At 71.0% G+C, this 7,265-nt stretch overlaps 5 non-coding genes across 5 annotated transcripts; 3 read left to right on the top strand and 2 right to left on the bottom strand.

The window, feature by feature from the left end:
- Positions 1 to 2,872: 2,872 nt before the first annotated feature.
- On the bottom strand, positions 2,873 to 2,943 carry TRNAG-GCC. The gene has a single exon. It is a non-coding gene; the product is annotated as a tRNA-Gly (tRNA).
- Positions 2,944 to 4,555: 1,612 nt separating this feature from the next.
- Positions 4,556 to 4,638, bottom strand: TRNAL-CAG. Its single transcript has one exon. It is a non-coding gene; the product is annotated as a tRNA-Leu (tRNA).
- Positions 4,639 to 5,271: 633 nt separating this feature from the next.
- On the top strand, positions 5,272 to 5,343 carry TRNAD-GUC. Its single transcript has one exon. It is a non-coding gene; the product is annotated as a tRNA-Asp (tRNA).
- Positions 5,344 to 6,090: 747 nt separating this feature from the next.
- Positions 6,091 to 6,162, top strand: TRNAG-UCC. The gene has a single exon. It is a non-coding gene; the product is annotated as a tRNA-Gly (tRNA).
- Positions 6,163 to 6,447: 285 nt separating this feature from the next.
- TRNAE-CUC lies at positions 6,448 to 6,519 on the top strand. Its single transcript has one exon. It is a non-coding gene; the product is annotated as a tRNA-Glu (tRNA).
- Positions 6,520 to 7,265: the final 746 nt, after the last annotated feature.

The following is a 7,265-nucleotide window of genomic DNA, read 5'->3' on the forward strand; positions in this document are numbered from 1 at the left end:
GCAAAGTGGCAAGCGTGTTCCCTGGAACGCCTTCCACCTCCCCCAGCCCCCACCGCCACCGCGCAGGCCCACGACCGAGATGGCCCGTTGAAGGTTTTCCCATTGGCGCCTTAGCCTACACCTAGCCAGGATCTACTCCAGCCCTGTCTCCAGCCCTGTGCCCGTCGTCGTGTCCGGGTGCTTCTCCAGCTAAATCGCAGACCACAGTCTCCTTCCCAGCAACACTTGCACAGCCCTGTCCGCCAAGGGTCTGCTGTCTGTTCAGAGATTGTCTCCTTTAGGAGCCCAAGCGGACAGCCCGTGCACCGGCCAAACCTGCCGCAGCACCACACTGGCTGGGTTGGGACAGGGTCGTACGAGCGGTGGAAAGGAGCCGCTGTGGGCGGCCGGGCGCTTACCATCACCACGGGAGGTTCCCTCAGCGCCATTGCTTCTGTGTGTGTATGTGTGTGTGTTTGTGTGTGTGTGTGGTGTGAGCGTGTGGGGGTGTGTCTGGGGGTGTGTGTGGTGTGTGTGTGGGGGTGTGTGTGAGTGTATGGGGTGTGTGTGTGAGTGAGCATGTGGGGTGTGTGGGTGTGAGCATGTGGGGGGTGTGTGTGAGCGTGTGGGGGTGTGTGTGTGTGGAGCGTGTGTGGTGGGGGATGCCGCGGGATGAAGGTGTTTACTCACGTGGGTGGCCTCCCACGGGGGTTAGGGCACAGAGCGAAGAGGATCCCAGAAGGAGGGGAGGGCCGGGGGCAGCCCGGGTGTGTGGGTGGGGTTCCGGGGGCGGGGAGGTGTGGGGCTTGCGGGACCGGTCCAGAGTGTGGCTGGACAGTCGGGCAGGGTGTCTACAGAGGCTTCGGTGGGGCGGGGGAAGGGCTCCTTCCCCGGCGCCATGCCAGGCACGGCCGTGAGCACCTGTGCGGGAGGGTGAGATCTGAGGTAGGGGAGGGGAGAGAGCACGAGTGTGCCTGAGGAGCGTGTGGGAGGCCGGGACTGCCAGCCGAGAATGTGAGGGATGGGGGTGGGAGGGGTCCAGCCTGGAGGCTGGCAGGAGCTGCACGTGGCAAGTGCTGGGGAGTGGGCCCCGGTGCAAGAAAGCTGGAGGCCCCCGTGGCGGGACAGGACCGTGGTGGAGGAGGTGCGCGGGGGGGAGACTGCTGTGCTGTGCTGCAAGGTGGTCAGGCCAAGGGGTCGGGTGTGGGGGGCGTGGGTGGGAAGCAGGCCGGCAGGCAGGCAGGCAAGGGAGACACAGAGAGAGGGCGGGACCGGGTCTAGGAGCCGTCCCAACGGGGTGAGGGATTCCACCGCCCCGGAGACTTCAATCACCTGTCATCGGGACAGCCAGTCATGCGTCAGGGGTCGTCCTGGGGTTGAGATTCAGAGAGGCCGAAGGGACAAATGCCACACGGGATCATTGACCGGTGAGGACTTGGAAAGGAGGGGGCGTGCAGGCAGGGGAACCGTGAGGGGATGTTGGGGCAGGAGGGGCTGGTGGGGGTGGAGGTGCAGGCTGTGCTGGTGCTTGTGTTGCTGGTGGAGGACGACTTGGTGCGGCTGCTGCTGCTGCTGCTGCTGCTGGGGGTTGACCTCGGTGCCCTTGGTGCCGGTGTGCGGGCTGCTGTGGTGATGGTGTGCACAGTCCGGTGGTGGCGGCGGTGGTGATGGACTCCAGTAGTGTTGGCGATGGTGCCCGAGTCGGTGTGGTGATGCTGGAGTTGGTGGTGGAGCTGGTGGAGGTGGTGGGGGTGGTGGTGATCGTGGAGGACTTCGGTACCGTTGGCAGTGATGCCCAAGCTGGTGCGATGGTGGCGGACTTGGTCCTGCTGGGGATGGTGGAGGTGGCCGTGGTACGGGTGGCGGTGGTGGTGGCGATGCCACGTGGAGGTGGCGGTGGTGTGGGTGGCGGTGGTGGTGGTGGTGGGGATGGTGGAGGTGGCGGTGGTGGTGGCGGTGTTGATCGTGGAGGACTTCGGTACCGTCGGCAATGATGCCCAAGCTGGTGCGCTGGTGGCGGACTTGGTCCTGCTCGTGATGGTGGTGGTGGTGGTGGTGGACTTGGTGGTGCGGCGGGTGGTACTGATGGTGGAGAACTTCACTGCTGTGGGCGATGGTGCCCGACGCGGTGTGGTGATGGAGGACTCTTGGTGGTGGTGGCGGCGGAGTGGGAGATTGGTGCTGCCGGTGCTAGTGCCGGCGCCGGCGGTGGTGGACCTGGTGTTGGCGGGGGTCCTAGCGTTGCAGGAGCGGCGGAGTTTGAAGGCTACTGCGGCCAAGCGGGGCCTCAAGAGACTATAGGGCGCGCGTCGGGAGGATGTGGTGCCATGCATCTGGTCTTCCTGGTGCACCCCAGTGAGTTTGTGAGGGTCCCTGGAGGAGAATGGGACGGATCAGGGCTAGGGGTGGCAACCTGGTTGCCCCTGGTTGTGCAAAGAGAGGAGGATTCTGGCAGTGTGGGTAGAGTGAGACAGGGAGGGAGGAACCGTGATGAAAGGCGTGGAGGTGGGGCGCGGCCCCGTGGGCTCTGGTGCGGCGCGGCTTGGCGCGGCGCCGTGCGGGTGTGTGGTGGTGCGGGGAAGCCTCGCTGGCAGGGGAGCGGGTGAGCGAAGCGGGGTGCTCAGGGTCCTGAAGAGAAAAAGGGCAAGGGAGGCGTGTGGGCGGGCCAGGGGCCTCGGGCGCTGGGTGGAGTTTGGTCCCCTGGGCGAGAGAGACGGAGAGGAAGGGAACGGGCGGCAGGGCAGGGGCGGGCTCCGGCCTGGTCCGGAGCGGAGCTGGTTTAGGCCAGGCGCCTTGAGCGTGGGCGAGAGGAAGCCGGGGGGCGCGGGCGCGGGCGCGGGCGCGGGCGCGCGCGCGTTGGGGCGGCAGGGCCGGCCAAAAGGGGACGGCGCGCTGCATGGGCCGGGAATCGAACCCGGGCCTCCCGCGTGGCAGGCGAGAATTCTACCACTGAACCACCCATGCACCGATGGCGCCGCTCCCCAGACGGCTTCCCCAGCGGCGCTCCCCAGCGGCGGCCAGACACGGGTCCGGGCCGGTTCGGAGCATCGGCTTCGTTTGAGCAGGAGGCGGACGGGCGGTGTGGAACAGAGGCTCCAGGCACGTCCAGAGCCCTAGGGAGCGGCGCAGACGGGCCGAGCGCGGCGCGGACGCACGGTGGCCGACTAGGCTCCTGCGGTGCTTTCTCCTCGGTCGAGGGCCGCGGCGAGACGCTGCCCTGCCGGGGTCGCCAGGGGCAGCCGGGAGCCGGACCCAGGCTGGCCAGCGCCCGAATCCCACCCAGCGCGGGGGAAGCTGTGGCAGGCGCGGCTGAGCCCGGCCGTTGCCTTCCGCGGCTCCTCTCAGCCGCCACCCAAAGCCCCTTTGGCCGAGGGCTTTCTGGCCGGGGCAGAGCGTGCGAGGGCGGGCGGGGCCGGGGACCGGAGCTCCGGTTGTGTGCGCACGTGCGGTGCCGTGGGGTGGGCTGTCGCGGGGTGGGGTGTGTGGGTGTGGGTGTCCGCGGGCGCGTGTGTCGTGTGTAGGAGATGGAGGCCCCGTAGCGCCGCCGGCGCCGCCGAGTAGCCGCTCAGGCCAGGAGAGCGAAGCGAGGTGTGTGAGCTCGGGCGTGCAGCGCTCCCTAGGGGGCCAGCTCGGCGGGGGACGGGGGGGGGGCGGCGGTGGTTGTGAGGCAAGAGCGCGATCTTGGCTCGCGGGAGCGCTCCGGCAGAGTGGCTGCTGGCTAGCTGGCCGACAGCGCGGTGAGGGAGCGCGCTGGGGTCCTCGGGTCCCGGCCGGGCAGCGGCTGCCGGCGCGGAGATGGGCTGGGGCGCCCAGGTGGGTGGCCTGGGGATCCGGGGCTTCCTTCGGCTCAGCGCTCACGGGAGCCACCTTCCCGGGCTGGACTCCCGGGCCAGGCCCACTGAAGGGAGGGCCCTGTCGTGGGCCGGCGAGCAGGTGGCTGGGCAGCCTGTGTCCCGGGAGGGAGGCAGGCAGGTGTGGGCAGGGTAAAGCGTCATCAAGGTGGCAAATCCTCGTGGGCACCTCGGGCCACCTGAGGAGGGTGTGGAGAGAAGGGAACGGGGGCCGGCGGAAAGGACGGGCTCTCTGTGGGACGGTGTGCTCCTGGTGGCGGGAGTGCACGGCTCTGAGAGCGAGGCGCTCTTCACCAGGCACCAGTCTGGTGGAGAACGGAATGCGGAGGGCTTTCGGCATTTGCGCAGCCGGCTGGTCTGCAGGGGGCCGCGGGAGTGGAGCGGGAGCGGGAGCGGGAGCGGGAGCGGGAGCGGGAGCGGGAGGGAGGAAGGAAGGAAAACGCAGCCCCCGGAAAGCAGGTGAGGAGAGACATGCTGCGAAGTTCCCCAGGCCTGCGGGGGTGGGGGTGGGATCGGGCGGGAAAGGCGCGTGAACTGGTGGGGGAGGGCGTGTGTGCGCAAAGCCTGTGGCCAGGAGCGTCGAGGCGTCAGGGCTCGGCCCTGGGCCCTTTCTGCTAGGGTGCAAGGCAGGAGCGGCGGGTCAGGCAGGAGCGGGCTTGCGATAGGGCGTGGGTCCAGGCCCGCCGGGGTCCGGTGCCCTGGTTGGGCGGGCCAAAAGGTGGGCGTGTCAGGAGTGGGATTCGAACCCACGCCTCCAGGGGAGACTGCGACCTGAACGCAGCGCCTTAGACCGCTCGGCCATCCTGACGGCGGGCCTGGGCGCGTCGCCGCTCGCCTGGCTGGGACCCGGCGCGAACGCTGGCGGCGGCTGGCGGCTGTGTGGGCGCGCAAGGGACGGGCCGCGCGCCCCGGCCGACCAGGAGCAGCGGCCGCCGACTCGCCTGGCGCCGCGGCCGCCGCGGCCGCCGCCTCGCCCCGCGCCGCCCCGCCCCCTCGCACATCGCGGCCCCGCACCCAGAGACCGGCGTCGGGCCAGCCTGTCTCGTCGCCGCCGCCGCCGCCGCCGCCGCCCCCCACCCCCCACCCCCACTAGGTCCTCGCCGCCCTCCCTCCTCCGCCCCTGCCCATCCCGGGCGCCCGTCCTCCTGCTCGCATCCTTGCTTGCCCGCTCGGGCCTCTTCTCCCTGCGCGATCCGCGCCCGGCAGGCCCTAGGCGCCGGCGCACTCGGAGTGCTCCGCGCCGTCCGGGTCCGGGGCCCGCGCCTGGGGTCCACTCCGAGTCGGGATGCGAGGGCTGCTCTGCGGGCTGGCGCGGTTGGTTTGGGGTCCGGTCGGGTGTGGCACGTGGCGGGCGCCTGCGTAAGGCAGGGCGTCGAGGGCAGGGCTAGGCGTGGGCGGGCAGGCGGAGAGGGGTCGGGCGCCCGGGTGGCCGCCGCCGCCGTCCTCGTTAGTATAGTGGTGAGTATCCCCGCCTGTCACGCGGGAGACCGGGGTTCGATTCCCCGACGGGGAGGCAAGACGCCCTTTTTGGTCGCCGGCGCCACCGCCGCTCTGTCCAAACGCTTGCCCCCAGGGCCCTTCTCCTCCCTCCCGCGTCCGGCGAGAAGCGTGGGGCGACGACGGGTGCCCGGCTTGCCCACCGTCGAACGCCCCCACCCCTTTCCCTTGCTCGTGACGCCGGGCGCGCGCGCGCGCGTGCGGGGTCACCACGGCCCAGCCAGGGCCTCCTGTCGTGCCCCCGGCGCCTGACGAGTGACTGGCCGCAACGGGCTCCTCGGTGACGCGACGCTGCCCGGTCCTGGATGGGCGTGGGGGTGGGGGTGGGTGCGGGGGACGGGTGGGCGGCGGCTGGGTCGGGTCCTCTGTGGGTGCGGGATGTGGCCTCGCCGGGCACTCCGCGGAGAAGGGCCCGGGCGAGCGGGTCGCCGGAGGGCAGCGTGTCTCGCGGGGCGGGGAATGCCCGGCCGGCAGCCGAGGGCCGGGGGAGCGGCACGGCGGCCAGAGCGCCCCCCCAGAGGCGGGCGGCGGGCGGTCGGGCCTGCGGAGCCGCACAGCGGCGTCGGGCTGGCGGGGCTGGGGCTGGGGCTGGGGCTGGGGCTGGGGCTGGGGCGGCCGCTGCTGGCGCCTGCGGCAGCGCAGAGCTGCCGACTGGCGGCACGTCGGGGCGGGGCTGCGCCAGGCGGCCCAGGCGGCGGCGAGAAGGCGTGAAGGCGCCTCTGCGAAGCCCGCGCCGGCGTCTCGGGGCGGCCCGGGCTGTGCAGCGTTGGTGGTATAGTGGTGAGCATAGCTGCCTTCCAAGCAGTTGACCCGGGTTCGATTCCCGGCCAACGCAGCTGGCCAACCTTTTGCACGGCTCCAGGGCGCTCGTGCCCAGGCCCGATGGGAGCCCGGAGCCGAGAGCCCGGAGCCGGAGCGTGGCCCGAGGCTGAGCGCGTGTGTGAGGGAGGGAAGGAGGTGCGCAGCGTTTTGAGGGTGCTGCCAGCAGGGCGGGTGGATTGGTAGGGCCGGCGGGCGGCTGGCCGTGGCAAGGCAGGGGCCTTGGCGCCAAAGCGGAGGCGACGGGGTGGTATGGAGGCGCTGCGCCCAGGGCGCGCGGGCCAGGCGCAGAGCCCGACGCTCCCTGGTGGTCTAGTGGTTAGGATTCGGCGCTCTCACCGCCGCGGCCCGGGTTCGATTCCCGGTCAGGGAAGCCTTTCTTCTTCCTCTCGGCCTACCGACCTCTCCCCAGCGCATCCGCACCCCTTTTAGCCGAAGCTGGCTGGCTTCTCCCTTGCCTCGCGGCTAGCCGCACGGCCTCGGTGCCCAGACAAGGCCAGGCGGCCGGGCTAGCCCAAGCCTTGCCCTGTCGCCTCGGCCAGCCCAAACCTTTTGGCCTCGCCAGCGGGCCGGCCGCCCGACGGCAGCGCATCGGCGCCTCGCCTGGGCGCTCGCATGGCTCCCCCTCTTCCTCCGCCCCAAACCCGAGAGGCGCGCGACACCCTCTGTCCTCACTCGGGGCCACCCACAGACGCCCGCACGTCCGGCCACCGCAGGTGCTTGGACTCTCCGGCTGCACTGCTGCCGCCAGGAGAAACCCCGCCACCCCTGACAAGCCACCCCTTGCTCCTTCCGGAGGTGCTAGTTAGTGCTGACGGTGCGGGGAAGCGGGGCGGGGGGTGGGGGGGGAGGAGGGGGAAGAGGTCGGGGCAGGGTGAGCGATCTACCTCTTTGAGTCGGGTCACCTGCTGGAGCCCCTGGTCCCTTCCCTCGCCCTCGGGCCAGCCACCGCTCGGGCCAGCTTCCCGGCCACCAGGAGCAGAGAGCGGCACGGTTGCGCCGGGGATGTGGAGTTGGGAAAGCGTATCTGGACGCGTGCAGGAAGCAGAACGGACGGGCAGTGCAGGAGAGACAGCATGAAGATTCGGGAGGCCGGTGGGGAAAAGCCAACAGCCAAGC

The sequence above is a fragment of the Neomonachus schauinslandi genome, unplaced genomic scaffold (genome assembly GCF_002201575.2).
Source record: "Neomonachus schauinslandi unplaced genomic scaffold, ASM220157v2 HiC_scaffold_1814, whole genome shotgun sequence".
In the NCBI taxonomy this organism is placed as follows: domain Eukaryota; kingdom Metazoa; phylum Chordata; class Mammalia; order Carnivora; family Phocidae; genus Neomonachus; species Neomonachus schauinslandi.